The sequence below is a fragment of the Manis javanica genome, chromosome 14 (assembly GCF_040802235.1).
Source record: "Manis javanica isolate MJ-LG chromosome 14, MJ_LKY, whole genome shotgun sequence".
NCBI lineage: Eukaryota > Metazoa > Chordata > Mammalia > Pholidota > Manidae > Manis > Manis javanica.
In genome coordinates, this window is record NC_133169.1 from 48,026,919 (window position 1) to 48,044,433 (window position 17,515).

Below are 17,515 nucleotides of genomic sequence, written 5' to 3' on the forward strand. Positions count from 1 at the left end.
CGTATGGCCACCAATGCCTTAAGGCTCACCTTGGAATCCTAACAGGTAGTCCTTCATAATTTCTACCCAAATTTCTCCCAGCCTAGGATGATACATATGTAAAGTTGCCCTTTATTTGTGTTATAAATGAAACAGTTACCTCTTGATATTACAGACTGAAAGGAAAGGAGCGACACACAGCAGCAATTCACCAGAGAGTTCCGCTTTATTAGGGAAAGGTGCTGGGTTATATAGGAAGGGTCATAGGGTGATTGTGGTGTTACTTCTACGGGGCTGGTGGCTGTTGGCTAGGTGCTGAGATTGGGAGGGGGGCGAGAGGTGATTGGGCTTCAGGTGGCGCCGGCAGGAACCGAGGACCCCGAAAAGAAGCCAGAAGTTTGCCATCTTATGGTGGGGACCCTTCATTCCCTCCTTTCTCCTCTATGGGTTTGTGGACGTTGCTTTCTCTCTGACTGCTTCTTGCTGAACAGGGGCGGAGAAGGGAGTGAGGGTTTGAGGATTGGGAGGAAAGGGTTGATAGGACTCCCCACAGTAAGGACGAGTAGATGTGGACTTCTTCAGGTTGGAAATCAATGAAGGTTCCCTGTAACCATAGGTTGAGGACCTGTTGATTCCAATGGTGCCAAGAGGATATGGGTGTCAGGAGCCAGGCGTCTGTGGCCATTGTTTCCAGGAACAGTTTCCAGTGGAGAGAGGGGTCCATCTCAGCATGTGGTGAGGAGGTCACGTGAGGGTGAGGGATCTTCTGTGGCCAGAAGCTGGTAGTTCCTGAGTAAAAGCTGGTTGAAAGCTTGATTAGAGATTTTTCCGACTTGGGATTTGATGAACTTTATTATATAGGGTAAGAAGAGACAGACGAGAAGAATGACTATTATGGGGCCTGCAATGGGCCAGATCCAGGTGAGGAGGGGGTTTGTTAGTATTGAAGAGAATGGGTTGGAATTGGAGGCAGAGTGGAGACTGGAGGCAAGGTCGGTGAGTTTGGTGATGTCAGTTTCTACAATGCCGGATTCGTTGATGTAATAGCAGCACTCTTCCTGGAGGAAGACACAGGTGCCGCCCTTCTCGGCTGTAAGCAGATCTAGGGCCCGCCGGTTTTGAAGGGTGACTTTAGCTAGCGAAGTGACCTGTCTTTGGAGAGAGGCTAGGGAATCGGCAGTGGATGTCAGGGCTCCCTCAAGTTTGGCGTCGAGATCTCTAACTGCCCATAGAGAGTGACCCAAGGCTCCTCCCAAAAACCCCACCCCAATGGCTGAGGTGATCAAAGAGATACCGACCATGATGGGAAGGAAAGCAGCCCTTTTTGTGCGTGAGTGCAAGGGAGGTTGGAGCTCAAGGAATTCTGCCATGCTGTAAAGTGTAAGCTGTGGGATTAGGGTGACGAGAATGCAGGGTGTATCAGAGTTGAGAGGCAGTGAGTTGAAAAGACTGCCATTACACCAAAAGAAATGTCCCGGTTGTGTAAAAGTCTTAGAGCTGGAGGTAGGAGTGTAGATAGAGAGGCAGTGAAGTGCGCTGGAGGGGGGTGGAGTTGGGCCTACACAGCGGTGGATGGTGAGATTATCTGCATATTCTGGTTCCCATAGGGGTATGTCTGCCAGGGGACGGAGGGGTTGTCCTTCTGCATGGAAAGAGTAGTTGGAAATATTGAGGGGCACGGCGGCCAGCAGTGAGCGCTGTAGTGATGCGCACAAGAAACAATTGGCGGTGTTGAGGGTGTGGTTGAGAAAGATGGTGGTGTCTTGAATGAGCTGTAACCAAGAGTAGGAGGAATAAGAAGATGAAGAGGTGCCATCAAGAGTTTGGATAATGACTTTCTCGGAATGTCTGATATCTGATGCAATTTGAGAGATCTGGGAGCGAGAGGGAACATACTCTCGAGAGATATGAAGGGTACCGTGGGGGGTCGAGGACCCCCCGTAGTAAACTGAGGCTGTTACTCCAGCAGCCCATCGAGAGTCCCAGGGATCTGGGATTGATAAGGAGAATGAGCCGTTGGGATATTTCATGAAATGGTTGGAGGAGTAATACTGTGGGTACTGGAATTCACCCATGTAGTGAATGGCGCAAGACCAGTAGGGACATCCCCTGTAGGTGTCTTGCCATCGCCTGCAATAGGCTTGTCTTTGGTCATAGAGGAAGCAGAGGGAGGGAGAATAAAGGTAGTTGTAAGTGAATACTTCGGTGGAGGGAGAAAAGTGGAGGTACAAAGGCTCAGAGCAGCCTTTCAGAGGGCAGTCTGATGTGGCAATGAGGGAAGTAACTTTTGTTTGATGCTGTGTGTAAGTCTGCCTGACTTTGAATCGCCATACAAAGGAGGGTGGGGTGGTGGGGAAGACAATAGGAATGAGGGAAAAAAGCGAGAGAGCAGTAAAGGAGGAAAAAGTCATGATTCGGGTATGGATGGCAAAGGGGGTGCATGGGAGATGTGGAGCTTCAAGGGATCAGAGGGATGAGGCGTGGTAGAGTAGACAGAGTCTTGGGCTGTATCTGAAGGTCTCTGCATTGTGACTGATGGGTCTTGGGTGTCCAGAGAAGGTGGGTCTTGGGTATTTGGTTTCAACCTGGAGATATGAATCGAAGGGGTGACAGAGTTATCAGGCAGTGAGAGCTTGGCGGCCAAGGGGGTGCAGAGAATAACTGGGTGTGGACCTTCCCATTTCGGGGTGAGAGAGGGCCGATCCTCTGGTGGCTTATAAAACACTAGTTGGCTGGGCTGTAAGACAGGAGGATTTTGGGAGGCGGATGGATCAGGAAGGAGCCAATCCTGATATTTCCACAATTCAGTGCAGAGGAGAGAGAGTAGTGGAAGGGCTATATTGGGAGGAATTGGTCCTTTGTGGGAAGGGAGCCCCGGGGGTAGAATCGGGCGGCCGTACATGATCTCAAAGGGCCACAAGAAGGAAGGTTTCTTTGGGAGGGCTCGAATGTGGAGTAGAGCTAAGGGAAGTAAGCGAACCCAGTCAAGGTGTAGTTCTAGAGATAGTTTGGTCAGGATGTCTTTTAGAGTCCTATTGGCTCTTTCTACATTTCCTGAAGCTTGTGGTCGATAAGGACAATGTAAATGCCTATGGACTAAGTATTAATCCAGGCTAGACAAGGGCACCAAGACATCCACGGATGCAGAAGATTTCTCTCAAAGCAGGGGGGGTGAGGTTCTGAGCCTCACCTCTGTTGATCCCCAAATTCTCACCTGATGACCCCCCTGCGAATGTGCCTGTCTTAGGTTGTTCCTCCCTTGAGGAATCTTACCCGTCTCTGTCTAAACAGTCATCTTCCTGGGCCATACAGGGAAATGCAAAGTTGGTAAGTGAGAGAGAAGCCATATTGTTTGCAAAGGTTAGCTTTTTACTTCTTTGCAGATTTATGCCCTGTGGCTTCTATGCCCAGCACTTGTCTCGAGGTATCTTTACCACCTGGAGGAATTATTATACTCGGTAAATTCAATATGAGGCACGAATTCTATTTAAGGGTTGTAATTAGGAAGGAAGAAGAAAAGCTATAGATGTAGCATATGAAGGAAACATGAGAGGATTGATTATTTCTTTGACATATCTTCTTGTATAGTACCTTAAGTATGTATAGGTTTTAAACTACTAACTAATTTGCACACACATATTAACATAATAGGAATATGGTGACATAAACAAAGCAAATCTATAATTACCTTCCATCTTCAGTGAAGCCAAGAAAACCATTTAGGCACCCTAGGCATTTGTGAAAATTTATCTATGATATGATGGATATTTTCCAACTGTACTTGAACCATAAGAGAAATTAAGGCAGCCCATTTCTGGGATCTGTTCACATCCCATATGTTCTTTTAACCATAGATAGTCTATAGTCATGAGATTTTGGAGTGCTACAACTTGCACCCCTCCCAACTCCTGGTTGAGTTCCAACAGTACAGATCCGGTCAAATTAGCTGTCTCACTGTATGCACATGCCAGCCTAGACATCTCCCTCCTCATTCCTATGGCAAGTCCAGGAGACGGTGGGCTGGATGCAGCCACAACCGCAGCATCGTCCGGATTCCTGTGAAGACTTTTTGATGATCATCCATTGGCACAAGTCCTCCAGAGAGTGCTGATGCCGGAAGCTCCTCCTCATATCGTATCTTAGTTCATTTTCTGGGTATCCAAGCTAGGCCTTGATCTTCTGCATAGAAACAAACAGACACTTTGCCCACACTTTGACATGCCCTCTATACCACTGTGCAGAACTCATTGGAGGTCAGCACACAGTAACTGCTTTTTTTTTTTTTTTTCAAATAAGAGACAGGAATATTATCAGAAAAGAGATGCATTGATCTTTGATTTACCAATAGTTTTATCCTGTTAAGGAGTAATCCCCCTTTTCTTTCTTTCTTTCTTTTTTTATTTTTTTTTTAATTTTTAATCTACACTTACATGAAGAATACTATGTTTACTATGCTCTCCCCTATATCAGGTCCCCCATAACAATCACATTACTGTTACTGTCCATCAGCTTAGCAAAATGTTGTAGAGTCACTACTTGTCCTCTCTGTGTTGTGCAGCCCACCCTCTCCTTTCTCCCTCCCCCCCATGCATGCTAATTTTAATACGCCCTTTCTTCATCCCCCCCCCTTATCCCTCCCTGCCTATCCATCCTCCCCAGTTCCTTTCCCTTTGGTACCTGTTAGTCCATTTTTGGGTTCTGTAATTCCACTGCTGTTTTGTTCCTTCAGTTTTTCCTTTGTTCCTATACTCCTCAGATGAGTGAAATCATTTGGTATTTCTCTTTCTCCGCTTGGCTTATTTCACTGAGCATAATACTCTCCAGCTCCATCCATGTTGCTGCAAATGCTTGGATTTTTCCACTTCTTATGGCTGAGTAGTATTCCATTGTGTATATGTACCACATCTTCTTTATCCATTCATCTACCGATGGACATTTAGATAGCTTCCAATTCTTGGCTATTGTAAATAGTGCTGCGGTAAACATAGGGGTGCATCTGTCTTTCCCAAAATTGATTGCTGCATACTTAGGGTAAATTCCTAGGAGTGGAATTCCTGGGTCAAATGGTAGGTCTGTTTTGAGCATTTTGATGAACCTCCATACTGCTTTCCACAATGGTTGAACTAATTTACATTCCCACCAGCAGTGTAGGAGGGTTCCCCTTTCTCAACAGCCTCGCCAACATTTGTTGTTGTTTGTCTTTTGGATGGCAGCTATCCTTACTGGTGTGAGGTGATACCTCATTGTAGTTTTAATTTGCATTTCTCTGATAATTAGCGAAGTGGAGCATCTTTTCATGTGTCTCTTGGCCATCTGTATTTCTTTTTTTGAGAACTGTCTGTTCAGTTCCTCTGCCCATTTTTTAATTGGGTTATTTGTTTTTGTTTGTTGAGGCATGTGAGCTCTTTATATATTCTGGACGACAAGCCTTTATCAGATCTGTCATTTTCAAATATATTCTCCCATACTGTAGGGTTCCTTTTTGTTCTATTAATGGTGTCTTTTGCTGTACAGAAGCTTTTCAGCTTAATGTAGTCCCACTTGCTCATTTTTGCTGTTGATTTCCTTGCCCGGGGAGATATGTTTAAGAAGAGGTCACTCATGATTATGTCTAAGAGGTTTTTGCCTATGTTTTTTTCCAAGAGTTTAATGGTTTCATGACTTACATTCAGGTCTTTGATCCATTTTGAGTTTACCTTTGTATATGGGGTTAGACAATGGTCCAGTTTCATTCTCCTACATGTAGCTGTCCAGTTTTGCCAGCACCATCTGTTGAAGTGACTGTCATTTTGCCATTGTATGTCCATGGCTCCTTTATCAAATATTAATTGGCCATATATGTTTGGGTTAATTTCTGGGGTCTCTAATCTGTTCCACTGGTCTGTGGCTCTGTTCTTGTGCCAGTACCAAATTGTCTTGATTACTATGGCTTTGTAGTAGAGCTTGAAGTTGGGGAGTGAGATCCCCCCGACTTTATTCTTCTTTTTCAGGATTGCTTTGGCTATTCGGGGTCTTTGGTGTTTCCATATGAATTTTTGAATTATTTGTTCCAATTCATTGAAGAATGTTGCTGGTAATTTGAGAGGGATTGCATCAAATCTGTATATTGCTTTGGGCAGGATGGCCTTTTTGACGATATGAATTCTTCCTAGCCATGAGCATGGGATGAGTTTCCATTTATTAGTGTCCCCTTTAATTTCTCTTAAGAGTGACTTGTAGTTTTCAGAGTATAAGTCTTTCACTTCTTTGGTTAGGTTTATTCCTAGGTATTTTATTCTTTTTGATGCAATGGTGAATGGAATTGTTTTCCTGATTTCTCTTTCTATTGATTCGTTGTTAGTGTATAGGAAAGCTACAGATTTCTGTGTGTTAATTTTGTATCCTGCAACTTTGCTGTATTCCGATATCAGTTCTAGTAGTTTTGGAGTGGAGTCTTTAGGGTTTTTTATGTACAGTATCATATCATCTGCAAATAGTGACAGTTTAACTTCTTCTTTACCCATCTGGATTCCTTGTATTTCTTTGTTTTGTCTGATTGCCGTGGCTAGGACCTCCAGTACTATGTTAAATAACAGTGGGGAGAGTGGGCATCCCTGTCTGGTTCCCGATCTCAGAGGAAATGCTTTCAGCTTCTCGCTGTTCAGTATAATGCTGGCTGTGGGTTTATCATATATGGCCTTTATTATGTTGAGGTACTTGGCCTCTACTTACATTTTGCTGAGAGTTTTTATCATGAATGGATGTTGAATTTTGTCAAATGCTTTTTCAGCATCTGTGGAGATGATCATGTGGTTTTTGTGTTTCTTTTTGTTGATGTGGTGGATGATGTTGATGGATTTTTGAATGTTGTACCATCCTTGCATCCCTGGGATGAACCCCACTTGGTCATGGTGTATGATCCTTTTGATATACTGTTGAATTCTGTTTGCTAATATTTTATTGAGTATTTTTGCATCTACATTCATCAGGGATATTGGTCTGTAATTTTCTTTTTTGGTGGGGTCTTTGCCTGGTTTTGGTATTAGGGTGGTGTTGGCCTCATAGAATGAGTTTGGGAGTATTCCCTCTTCTTCTATTTTGTGGAACACTTTAAGGAGAATGGGTATTATGTCTTCTCTGTGTGTCTGATAAAATTCCGAGGTAAATCCGTCCGGCCCCGGGATTTTGTTCTTTGATAGTTTTTTTATTACTGTTTCAATTTCTTTGCTTGTAATTGGTTTGTTTAACTTTTGTGTTTCTTCCTTGGTCAGTCTTGGGAGGTTGTATTTTTCTAGGAAGTTGTCCATTTCTTCTAGGTTTTCCAGCTTGTTGGCATGTAGGTTTTCATAGTAGTCTTTAATAATTCTTTGTATTTCTGTGGAGTCTGTCGTGATTTTTCCATTCTCATATCTGATTATGTTGATTTTTTTTTTTTTTTTTTTTGAGAGGGCATCTCTCATATTTATTGATCAAATGGTTGTTAACAACAATAAAATTCAGTATAGGGGGGTCAATGCTCAATGTACAATCATTAATCCATCTCAAGCCTAATTCTCGTCAGTCTCCAATCTTCTGAAGCATAACGAACAAGTTCTTACATGGTGAACGAATTCTTACAGAGTGAATAAATTCTTACATGGTGAACAGTACAAGGGCATTCATCACAGAAACTTTCGGTTTTGATCATGCAATATGACCTATAAACCATCAGGTCAAATATGAATATTCATTTGATTTTTGTACTTGATTTATATGTTGATCCCACATTTCTCCTATTATTATTATTATTTTTATTTTTAATAAAATGCTGAAGTGGTAGGTAGATGCAAGATAAAGGTAGAAAACATAGTTTAGTGCTGTAAGAAGGCAAATGTAGATGATCAGATGATCAGGTGTGTGCCTATGGACTAAGTATTAATCCAGGCTAGACAAGGGCAGCAAGACATCCACGGATGCAGAAGATTTCTCTCAAAGCAGGGGGGGTGAGGTTCTGAGCCTCACCTCTGTTGATCCCCAAATTCTCACCTGATGGCCCCCCTGCGACTGTGCCTGTCTTAGGTTGTTCCTCCCTTGAGGAATCTTACCCGTCTCTGGCTAACCAGTCATCTTCCGGGGCCATACAGGGAAATGTAAAGTTGGTAAGTGAGAGAGAAGCCATATTGTTTGCAAAGGTTAGCTTTTTACTTCTTTGCAGATTTATGCCCTGTGGCTTCTATGCCCAGCACTTGTCTCGAGGTATCTTTACCACCTGGAGGAATTATGATACTCGGTAAATTCGATATGAGGCACGAATTCTATTTAAGGTTTGTAATTAGGAAGGAAGAAGAAAAGCTATAGATGTAGCATATGAAGGAAACTTGGGAGGATTGATTATTTCTTTGACATATCTTCTTGTATAGTACCTTAAGTATGTATAGGTTTTAAACTACTAACTAATTTGCACACACATATTAACATAATAGGAATACGGTGACATAAACAAAGCAAATCTATAATTACCAGCCATCTCCAGTGAAGCCAAGAAAACCATTTAGGCACCCTAGGCATTTGTGAAAATTTATCTATAATATGATGGATATTTTCCAACTGTACTTGAACCATCAGACAAATTAAAGCAGCCCATTTCTGGGATCTGTTCACATCCCATATGTTCTTTTAACCATAGATAGTCTATAGTCATGAGATTTTGGGGTGCTACAACTTGCACCCCTCCCAACTCCTGGTTGAGTTCCAACAGTACAGATCCAGTCAAATTCGTTGTCTCACTGTATGCACATGCCAGCCTAGACATCTCCCTCCTCATTCTTATGGCAAGTCCAGGAGACGGTGGGCTGGATGCAGCCACAACCGCAGCATCGTCCGGATCCCTGGGGAGGCTTTTTGATGATCATCCCCCGGCACGAGTCCTCCAGAGAGTGCTGATGCCGGAAGCTCCTCCTCATATCGTATCTTATTTCATTTTCTGGGTATCCAAGCTAGGCCTTGATCTTCTGCGTAGAAACAAACAGACCCTTTGCCCACACTTTGACATGCCCTCTATACCACTGTGCAGAACTCATTGGAGGTCAGCACACAGTAACTGCTTTTTTTTTTTTTTTTTTTTTTAATTAAGAGAAAGGAATATTATCAGAAAAGAGTACCGCCATAGCTGATCATCTGACACCCTTTAAGTGATCAACATTAAGGATATTTAAAGCATGCGTTGATCTTTGATTTACCAATAGTTTTATCCTGTTAACGAGTAATCCCCCTTTTCTTTCTTTCTTTCTTTTTTTTTTTTTTTTTTAAATTTTTAATCTACCCTTTCATGAAGAATACTATGTTTACTATGCTATCCCCTATATCAGGTCCCCCCTAACAACCCCATTACGGTTACTGTCCATCAGCTTAGCAAAATGTGGTAGAGTCACTACTTGTCCTCTCTGTGTTCTGCAGCCCACCCTCCCCTTTCTCCCTCCCCCCCATGCATGCTAATCTTAATACCCCCCTTCTTCTTCCCCCCCTTATCCCTCCCTGCCCACCCATCCTCCCCAGTTCCTTTCCCTTTGGTACCTGTTAGTCCATTTTTGGGTTCTGTAATTCTGCTGCTGCTTTGTTCCTTCAGTTTTTCCTTTGTTCCTATACTCCTCAGATGAGTGAAATCATTTGGTATTTCTCTTTCTCCGCTTGGCTTATTTCACTGAGCATAATACTCTCCAGCTCCATCCATGTTGCTGCAAATGGTTGGATTTTTCCACTTCTTATGGCTGAGTAGTATTCCATTGTGTATATGTACCACATCTTCTTTATCCATTCATCTACAGATGGACATTTAGGTTGCTTCCAATTCTTGGCTATTGTAAATAGTGCTGCGATAAACATAGGAGTGCATCTGTCTTTCTCAAACTTGATTGCTGCGTTCTTAGGGTAAATTCCTAGGAGTGGAATTCCTGGGTCAAATGGTAGGTCTGTTTTGAGCATTTTGATGCACCTCCATACTGCTTTCCACAATGGTTGAACTAATTTACATTCCCACCAGCAGTGTAGGAGGGTTCCCCTTTCTCCACAGCCTCGCCAACATTTGTTGTTGTTTGTCTTTTGGATGGCAGCTATCCTTACTGGTGTGAGGTGATACCTCATTGTAGTTTTAATTTGCATTTCTCTGATAATTAGCGATGTGGAGCATCTTTTCATGTGTCTCTTGGCCATCTGTATTTCTTTTTTGGAGAACTGTCTGTTCAGTTCCTCTGCCCATTTTTTAATTGGGTTATTTGTTTTTTGTTTGTTGAGGCGTGTGAGCTCTTTATATATTCTCGACGTCAAGCCTTTATCAGATCTGTCATTTTCAAATATATTCTCCCATACTGTAGGGTTCCTTTTTGTTCTATTGATGGTGTCTTTCGCTGTACAGAAGCTTTTCAGCTTAATGTAGTCCCACTTGCTCATTTTTGCTGTTGTTTTCCTTGCCCGGGGAGATATGTTCAAGAAGAGATCACTCATGTTTATGTCTAAGAGGTTTTTGCCTATGTTTTTTTCCAAGAGTTTAATGGTTTCGTGACTTACATTCAGGTCTTTGATCCATTTTGAGTTTACCTTTGTATATGGGGTTAGACAATGGTCCAGTTTCATTCTCCTACATGTAGCTGTCCAGTTTTGCCAGCTCCATCTGTTGAAGAGACTGTCATTTTGCCATTGTATGTCCATGGCTCCTTTATCAAATATTAATTGACCATATATGTTTGGGTTAATTTCTGGGGTCTCTAATCTGTTCCACTGGTCTGTGGCTCTGTTCTTGTGCCAGTACCAAATTGTCTTGATTACTATGGCTTTGTAGTAGAGCTTGAAGTTGGGGAGTGAGATCCCCCCTACTTTATTCTTCTTTTTCAGGATTGCTTTGGCTATTCGGGGTCTTTGGTGTTTCCATATGAATTTTTGAATTATTTGTTCCAATTCATTGAAGAATGTTGCTGGTAATTTGAGAGGGATTGCATCAAATTTGTATATTGCTTTCGGCAGGATGGCCATTTTGACGACATTAATTCTTCCTAGCCACGAGCATGGGATGAGTTTCCATTTGTTAGTGTCCCCTTCAATTTCTCTTAAGAGTGTCTTATAGTTTTCAGAGTATAGGTCTTTCACTTCTTTGGTTAGGTTTATTCCTAGGTATTTTATTCTTTTTGATGCAATTGTGGATGGAGTTGTTTCCCTGATTTCTCCTTCTATTGGTTCATTGTTAGTGTATAGGAAAGCCACAGATTTCTGTGATTTAATTTTGTATCCTGCAACTTTGCTGTATTCTGATATTAGTTCTAGTAGTTTTGGAGGTGAGTCTTTAGGGTTTTTTATGTACAATATCATGTCATCTAGAAATAGTGTCAGTTTCACTTCTTCTTTACCCATCTGGATTCCTTGTATTTCTTTGTTTTGTCTGATTGCTGTGCCTAGGAGCTCTAGTACTATGTTAAATAATATTGGGGAGAGTGGGCATCCCTGTCTGGTTCCCGATCTCAGAGGAAATGCTTTCAGCTTCTCGCTGTTCAGTATAATGCTGGCTGTGGGTTTATCATATATGGCCTTTATTATGTTGAGGTACTTGCCCTCTATTCCCATTTTGCTGAGAGTTTTTATCATGAATGGATGTTGAATTTTGTCAAATGCTTTTTCAGCATCTATGGAGATGATCATGTGGTTTTTGTCTTTCTTTTTGTTGATGTGGTGGATGATGTTGATGGATTTTCGAATGTTGTACCATCCTTGCATCCCTGGGATGAACCCCACTTGGTCATGGTGTATGATCCTTTTGATATACTGTTGAATTCTGTTTGCTAATATTTTATTGAGTATTTTTGCATCTACATTCATCAGGGATATTGGTCTGTAATTTTCTTTTTTGGTGGGGTCTTTTCCTGGTTTTGGTATTAGGGTGATGTTGGCTTCATAGAATGAGTTTGGGAGTATTCCCTCTTCTTCTATTTTGTGGAACACTTTAAGGAGAATGGGTATTATGTCTTCTCTGTGTGTCTGATAAAATTCCGAGGTAAATCCGTCCGGCCCCGGGGTTTTGTTCTTGGGTAGTTTTTTGATTACTGTTTCAATTTCTTTGCTTGTAATTGGTTTGTTTAACTTTTGTGTTTCTTCCTTGGTCAGTCTTGGGAGGTTGTATTTTTCTAGGAAGTTGTCCATTTCTTCTAGGTTTTCCAGCTTGTTGGCATATAGGTTTTCATAGTAGTCTTTAATAATTCTTTGTATTTCTGTGGAGTCTGTCGTGATTTTTCCATTCTCATTTCTGATTATGTCGATTTGTGTTGACTCTCTTTTTCTCTTAATAAGTTGGGCTAGAGGCTTATCTATTTTGTTTATTTTCTCAAAGAACCAGCTCTTGGTTTCATTGATTTTTGCTATTGTTTTATTCTTCTCAATTTTGTTTATTTCTTCTCTGATCTTTATTATGTCCCTCCTTCTGCTGACTTTAGGCCTCATTTGTTCTTCTTTTTCCAGTTTTAATAATTGTGATGTTAGACTATTCATTTGGGATTGTTCTTCCTTCTTCAAGTGTGCCTGGATTGCTGTATACTTTCCTCTTAAGACTGCTTTCGCTGCATCCCACAGAAGTTGGGGCTTAGTGTTGTTGTTGTCATTTGTTTCTATATATTCCTTGATCTCTATTTTGATTTGTTCATTGATCCATTGATTATTTAGTAGCATGTTGTTAAGCCTCCATGTGTTTGTGAGCCTTTTTGTTTTCTTTGTAGAATTTATTTCTACGTTTATACCTTTGTGGTCTGAAAAATTGGTTGGTAGTATTTCAATATTTTGGAATTTACTGAGGCTCTTTTTGTGACCTAGTATGTGGTCTATTCTGGAGAATGTTCCATGTGCACTTGAGAAGAATGTATATCCTGTTGCTTTCAGATGTAGAGTTCTGTAGATGTCTATTAGGTCCATCTGTTCTAGTGTGTTGTTCAGTGCCTGTGTGTCTTTACTTATTTTCTGCCTGGTGCATCTATCCTTTGGGGTGAGTGGTGTGTTGAAGTCTCCTACAATGAATGCATTGCAGTCTATTTCCCTCTTTAGTTCTGTTAGTATTTGCTTCACATATGCTGGTGCTCCTGTATTGGGTGCATTTATATTTAGAATGGTTATATCCTCTTGTTGGACTGAGCCCTTTATCATTATGTAGTATCCTTCTTTATCTCTTGTTACTTTCTTTGTTTTGAAGTCTATTTTGTCTGGTATTAGTACTGCAACCCCTGCTTTCTTCTCACTGTTGTTTGCCTGAAATATGTTTTTCCATCCCTTGACTTTTAGTCTATGCTTATCTTTGGGTTTAAGGTGAGTTTCTTGTAAACAGCATATAGATGGGTCTTGCTTTTTTATCCATTCTATTACTCTGTGTCTTTTGATTGGTGCATTAAGTCCATTTACATTTAGGGTGACTATTGAGAGATATGTACTTATTGCTATTGCAGGCTTTAGATTCGTGGTTACCAAAGGTTCAAGGTTAGCTTCTTTAGTATCTTACTGCCTAACTTTGCTCGCTTATTGAGCTGTTATATACACTGTCTGGAGATTCTTTTCTTCTCTCCCTTCTTATTCCTCCTCCTCCATTCTTCATATGTTGTGTGTTTTGTTCTGTGCTCTTTTTAGGGGTATTCCCATCTAGAGCAGTCCCTGTAGGATGCCCTGTAGAGGTGGTTTGTGGGAAGCAAATTCCCTCAGCTTTTGCTTGTCTGGGTATTGTTTAATCCTGCCATCATATTTAAATGATAGTCATGCTGAATACAGTATCCTTGGTTCAAGGCCCTTCTGTTTCATTGCATTAAGTATATCATTCCATTCTCTTCAGGCCTGTAGGGTTTCTGTCGAGAAGTCTGATGTTAGCCTGATGGGTTTTCCTCTATAGGTGACCTTTTCTCTCTAGCTGCCTTTAAAACTCTTCCCTTGTCCTTGATCCTTGCCATTTTAATTACTTTGTGTCTTGGCGTTGTCCTCCTTGGATCCTTTCTGTTGGGAGTTCTGTGTAATTCCATGGTCTGTTCGATTATTTCCTCCCCCAGTTTGGGGAAGTTTTCAGCAATTATTTCTTCAAAGAGACTTTCTATTCCTTTTCCTCTTTCTTCCTGTTCTGGTACCCCTATAATACGAATATTACTTCTTTTGTATTGGTCACATATTTCTCTTAGTGTTGTTTCATTCCTGGAGTTCCTTTTATCTCTCTCTATGTCAGCTTCTATACGTTCCTGTTCTCTGGCTTCTATTCCCTCAATGGCCTCTTGCATCTTATCCATTCTGCTTATAAATCCTTCCAGGGATTGTTTCACTTCTGTGATCTCCTTCCTGACATCTGTGATCTCCTTCCGGACTTCATCCCACTGCTCTTGCATTTTTCTCTGCATCTCATCCCACTGCTCTTGCATTTTTCTCTGCATCTCATCCCATTGCTCTTGCATTTTTCTCTGCATCTCTGTCAGCATGTTCATGATTTTTATTTTGAATTCTTTTTCAGGAGGACTAGTTATGTCTGTCTCCCTCTCAGGTGTTGTCTCTGTGATCTTTGTCTGCCTGTAGTTTTGCCTTTTCATGGTGATAGAGATAGTTTGCAGAGCTGGTACAAGTGACCGCTGGAAGAGCTTCCCTTCTTGTTGGTTTGTGGCCTTTTCCTGGGAGAATAGCGACCTCTAGTGGCTTGTGCTGGGCAGCTGTGCGCAGACAGGGCTTCTGCTTCCTGTCCAGTTGCTTTGGGGGTTATCTCCGCTGTTGCTGTGAGCTTGGCCTGGCTGGAGCTGTTCCTCCAAAGTGGTGGAGCCCCGTTGGAGGGGGAGTGGCTGGGAGGCTATTTATCTCTGTAAGCGGCCTCTGTGCTCCCTGCTGCCCAGGGGGTTAGAGTACCCAGAGATCCCCAGATTCCCTGCCTCTGGTCTAAGTGACCTGTCCTGCCCCTTTAAGACTTCCAAAAAGCACTTTCCAAACCAAAACAACAACAGCAACAATGAGAGAGGGAACAGAAAGGAAAAAAAAAAGGAAAAAACACGCGATTTTTTTTTTTTTTTTGTCCTCAGGTGCTTGTCCCACGCACCCGCTCACTGGTCCTGCTGCCCTGTCTCCCTAGCACCAGGGTCCCTGTCCTTTCAAAGCTTCCAAAAAGCACCCACCCACCGGTCCCGCAGGGAAGGAACTCTCGATATTCTTTGTCCTCAGGCACTGGTCCCAGGCACCCGCTCACCAGTCCCGCCGCCCTGCCTGCCTAGCACCGGGGTCCCTGTCCCTTTAAGGCTTCCAAAAAGCACTTGCCAAAAAGAGAGAAAAAAAGGGGGAAAACGCGGGATTTCCTCCGTCCTCAAGTGCCAGTCTCAGACACCCGCCCCCCGGTCCCGCAGGGAAAAACGTGGGATATTCTTTGTCCTCAGGTGCCGGTCCCAGGCACCCGCTCACCAGTCCCGCCACCCTGCCTCCCTAGCACCGGGGTCCCTGTCCCTTTAAGGCTTCCAAAAGCGATCGCCAAAAAGAAAAAAAAAAATGGGAAAAACGCGCGATTTCCTCCATTCTCAGGCGCCGGTCTCAGGCACCCGCCCACCGGTCCCGCAGGGAGAAACACGGGATATTCTTTGTCCTCAGGCGCCGGTCCCAGGCACCTGCTCACCGGTCCCGCCACCGTGCCTCCCTAGCAACAGGGGCCCGTCCCTTTAAGGCTTCCAAAAAGCACTCACCAAAAAAAAATCGCACCAGTTTCTTTCCACCCTCCGGGAGCCGGGGGGAGGGGCGCTCGGTTCCCGCTGGGCCGGGGCTTGTATCTTACCCCCTTCGCAAGGCGCTGGGTTCTTGCAGGTGTGCATGTGGTCTGGATGTTGTCCTGTGTCCTGTGGTCTCTATTTTAGGAAGATTTTTCTTTGGTATATTTTCATAGCTCTATGTGTTTTGGGGAGGAGATTTCCACTGCTCTACTCACGCCGCCATCCTGGCTCCGCCCCGGCAGAGGCTTTTATTTGAGAGAAAGTGAGAGAAGAGAGCTCCTGGCTCAGGCCAGGAGGGGACAAAAGAACCCCAGCGTGGTACATTGTCTAGGGGTTTTATAGGCACTTGAGAGACAAAGGGCTAGGGATGCACACCTGCTGAGTGGTCCCAAAATGTTTACATTTGAAGAACCACTAAGTTTCTTATGAGTCTTCTTAGTTATTTACAAGAATTTTACTGCTCTGATTTCCTCCCAGGATAGAGCTTCCTGGTCTGGGAGCATGTCACTCAAGACTGCCTGCTTTGCTCCCAAGGTGGGTTGAGTTATTGTCTGTTTGTTAAGGAACTTACTTTTTCACTAGTTGGGTTTTAAGACGCAATCCTATTTTCAAGATGGAATCCTTCCTGTTTTTACTAAATTTTTGGGGGGGCTTGCTTGCTACATTGCCCAAATTGCAAATCATTTGTGTAGGGCTGGAGGAAGAAAAGCAGCACCTGGGTAAAGCCAGAAAAATAAGCTGGGCCCCTCAGCAGGCGAACGCAGATCTCACAGTGGATTATCTTGCTTTGTTTTTACCCCAGAGGCCCTCACCCTACTCTGTCTAGGCCCATGGTCCTTGTCTCACCAGGAGAGGAGCTTATAGACCTGTCATTGCAGATGGATAAGAGGCAGAGACACATGTAAAAGCCAGTGTTAAGACCCCATTTAACAGTGCCTGAGATTTAATTAGATTTAAATAGCGCAGATTTAATTAGAATGTCAGAGATTGTCCTTATCTACTTCCCCCACACACCATACTAACATATTTTGATTAAGGATACCTCTAAAGCATATCTGAGACCTGCAAAAGATGGAATTTCTCTGGTCAACAGGTCAGGGAGAGGATCCAGATCAAAGAGGGAAGTAGATGTTGAGAAAAACTATCTGAAAAATATCACTAAAGAAATTTGATATCTGTGATGTACTAAGTGTAACCATAACAACAAACTTCATTTTCATCCCAATGTCTGACTAGAATAACAGACACATGAAAGGATTAACAGAAAGAAAGATGTGCTTAGTTATAATCATAAAAAATATTTACCTCAGTATCCACTGATTCATACAATTTATTCAGCTGTCAGTAAATAACTGGAACAAGGTAAGGTGAGGAAAGAAACAGTCAGCAGAGTGAGCAGTCAGCAGAACCAAACTCGGATATGGCATAGGTGTTGCACCATCAGACAGGGAATTTAACATGAGTATGACTTACTCTTGTAAATGTCCTAGAGAAAAAGGTAAACAACCTACAAAATCTGATAGGTAGTTTTATCAGAGACATGGAAAGAAACAATTAAGCATGCTATTACAAAACAGTAATAGAAAGAATTCTTTTTGTAGGTTTAGCAGTAGATTAGATATAGCCGAAGAAAAATAAGTGAACTTGATGATAGGTCAATAGAAATTAGCCCAACTGAAGTGCAAAGAATGCAAACAAGAATAAGAAAGCAAAGTAGAGAAAAGAGGATACAAAAATTGTGCGACAATTTCACAAAGTTTAACAGATAGCTCAGTAGGAATCAGAGAGGGAGAAGAGAAAGAGAATGGAGAAGCAATATTTGAAGGTATAAGGGCTAAAAAGTTTAC